Raw genomic sequence first — 3,337 nt, forward strand, 5'->3', positions numbered from 1 at the left:
ACTCATTAAACTCTGATCTGTTAGGAAAAGCATACCAATTCCCACCTATTAGGAATGAATATCAATTGACAGTGCAACAGGGGCCTATTGAAGAAAGAAGAAACAGAAAACAGATAGCAGTATTAGAAAACATTCTGTTCTTTGTGCATGGCAGGTCCAACCAATCAGCTTTGGGTGATGACGCCATCCCACTGACACATCTTAGTGGCAGCCTCATACTTTGGAACTGAGTTGGCAAAGATCCAACTCTGAAATCTAAAAGACAATGGCCCCACCCTTTGAAATCAAGAAGACACTGCTTCCTATGCTTCTTTCAACAGTTCAACTGATCTCTGAGCTGCTCCATGGATGGTTCTTGTCTTCTGTTGGAGGACAATAGATGTGGTTCCTTTATTCTGTTTCCTGCCTGTAGAATTCCAATAGGTAGAAGCTAAGGTGTTCTTTTCTTTTCTTCTTTCTCTTTTCCCTTCAGTCTAAATTGATTAGTTTTCTACTTCGATAAGAGAACCAGGTTCATCAGTCACAGGTTTAATTTCTTTAACAAAAGATTGTATAGTCACATACTTGGTGAGCATTCTAGAATATATGTTCTTATTTGTACAACCACATTTTCCAATTCTTTAAGTTCTGTTTCATTTTGTTCATTTCATTTTGAAATACATAATTTTCCTCAAATAATTTATTCTAAGTGGCTAAAGAAACATCATAGTACCCCTTTAAGAGCTTGCTAAGTGGTCAAGATCGCGTCTCTGTCCATGGGCGTAAGGGGGTGGGGGGTTGGCGCACGCGACTTTCCTAGTTGTTTTCAAAGCACCTTGGGCTAATTCTCATGGGCCTGGCTGCCAGCCTTTGATCTGTTCTGTAGCATAATAACATGGCTAATCACATGAATGGCAATGTGGTACAGTTAAAAGAAGAGGAAGAACCAATGGGTACTTCCAGTGCAACTAACACAACACTACAAGTCACAGATAGAGGCAGGCCTCCCACAGAAGGTGGCAGAAAGACTTGATGAAATAGTTCAGACAGGATTGGTAGCTTATGTAGATCTTGATGAAAGAGCAATTGATGCTGTCAGGGAATTTAATGAAGAAGGAGTTCTGTCTGTACTACAACAGTTCAAGGAGAGTAACTTATCTCATGTTCAGAACAAAAGTGCAGTTTTATGTGGAGTTATAAAGACCTATGAGTAAAGGGAGAAACAGGAGAGCAAGGTACAAGAGTCCACAAAGAGCACTGATGAAAAAAAGATCAAGGCCTTGCTTGAGAGAACTGGCTATATACTCTGGATGTAACCACAGGACAGAGAAACTATGGTGGTCCTCCTCTAGATAGTGTATACTCTGGGGTGCAACCTGGAGTTAGAACAGAGGTGTTTGTAGGTAAATTACCAAGAGATTTATATGAGGATGAGTTGGTGCCCCTTTTTGAGCAGGCTGGTCCCATTTGGGATCTAAGTCTTAAGATGAATCCACTCTCTGGGCAGAACAGAGGGTATGCCTTTATCACCTTCTGTGGAAAGGAAGCTGCACAGGAAACTCTTAAAACTGTGTGAGAGTTATGAAATTCATCCTGGGAAACACTTAGGAGTGTGCATTTCTGTGGCAAACAACAAGTTTTTTGTTGGATCAATTCCAAAAAATAAGACTAAAGAAAACATTCTGGAAAAATTCAGTAAAGTCACAGAGGGTTTGGTGGACATTATTCTCTACCATCAACTCAAAGACAAAAAGAAGAATCAGAGGTTCTGCTTCCTTGAATATGAGGATCACAAGTCAGCAGCATACGCTAGGTGCCGACTGATGAGTGGAAAAGTAAAAGTGTGGGGAAATGTAGTTACAGTTGAATGGGCTGACCCTGTGGAAGAACCAGATCCAGAAGTCATGGCTAAGGTAAATGTCTTATTTGTGAGAAACTTGGCTATTAATGTTACAGAAGTATTGGAGAAGTCGTTTTCTGAATTTGGAAAACTTGAAAGAGTGAAGAAGTTGAAAGATTATGTTTTTGTTCATTTTGAAGATAGAGGAGCAGTTGTTAAGGCCATGGATGAAATGAATGGCAAAGAAATAGAAGGGGAAGAAATTGAAATATCTTTAGCCAAGCTACCAGATAAGAAAAGAGAAGAACATCAAGTTGCTAGCCAGACCTCCAGAAGCACTGCGTATGAAGATTATTACTATCACCCTCCTCCTTGCATGCCACCTCGAATTAGAGGTCGGGGTCATGATGAGGGGAGAAGTGGATATGGCTACCCTCCTGATTACTATGCCTACAAAGATTATTCTGGTTATGATTATCACAACTATCATGGAAGCTATGAAGACCCTTACTACAGCTATGATGATGGCTTTGCAGTAAGAGAAAGAGGAGGAGGAGGAGCACCACCTCCAAGAGGTAGAACTGGATGTTCACAGAGGGGGCCACCTTTGGGACCACCAAGAGACTCTAGGGGTAACAGAGGGGGTCCTGCACAACAACAGAGAGGCTGTGATTCCCGTGGAGCTAGGGGCAATAGTGGGACAATGTAGGAGGCAAGAGGAAGGCAGATGGGTACAACCAACCTGATTCCAAGTGCCTTCAGACCAACAACTGACAGAACTGGGGTTCCCAACCCGTTGCTCAGCAGCTGCTTCAACAAATTCTATCAGGATACTTATGGGCAACAGTGGAAATAGACAAGTGAGGGTTCTAGATTTACATTCTTAAAAAAAAATTGGCTTAACTGTTTCATATTTAAGTAGCAATGTGCTGCCATTTGTATTAGAATAATTACTGTCTTTTTATTTTTTTCCTCTCTTCATAAATGCTCTTTGGCATTATTGGGCTTGCAGAGTTCCCTTATTCTGGAGGGGGGGGGGAGGGTTACAATACATTTATCATTTCAGGCTTCATTTTAGCTTCAAAACAAGCTGCATACACTGTTAAATCAAGATTTTGCAGAACCTCTGGTTTTGAAGTTTCATTTTTTGGATTTGGGATAGATTACAGAGGAGTACAGCGAATGCTGTAAATAAAAGTACAAGATAGTGCTTTGTCTTAGTAGTTTTAAGAAATGTAAACAAACAAATTTTAAGCTTTCTTGTATTGAAATAACCTATGACTGTATGGTTTGCATTCCTAGAAGTAGGTTAATTGTGTTTTTAAATTGTTATAACTTCACATCTTTTTTATATCTGCGCTTCAAAATTTGTTTGGCTTAAACATCAAAGCTGTGACACTTTGTTCTTTGATGTGATTGTATTTCCAATTTCTTGTTCATGTAAGATTTCAATAAAAGTAAAAAATCTGTTCCTTCCAAACAAACAAAAAAAGATCTTGCTAAGAAATCTCCTTAGTC

At 39.8% G+C, this 3,337-nt stretch overlaps 1 pseudogene; it reads left to right on the plus strand.

Moving 5' to 3' along the window:
- Nucleotides 1-874: 874 nt before the first annotated feature.
- On the plus strand, nucleotides 875-2,683 carry LOC102829899 (annotated as a pseudogene).
- Nucleotides 2,684-3,337: the final 654 nt, after the last annotated feature.

Source organism: Chrysochloris asiatica, unplaced genomic scaffold (genome assembly GCF_000296735.1).
Source record: "Chrysochloris asiatica unplaced genomic scaffold, ChrAsi1.0 scaffold00188, whole genome shotgun sequence".
NCBI classification, from domain to species: Eukaryota; Metazoa; Chordata; class Mammalia; order Afrosoricida; family Chrysochloridae; genus Chrysochloris; species Chrysochloris asiatica.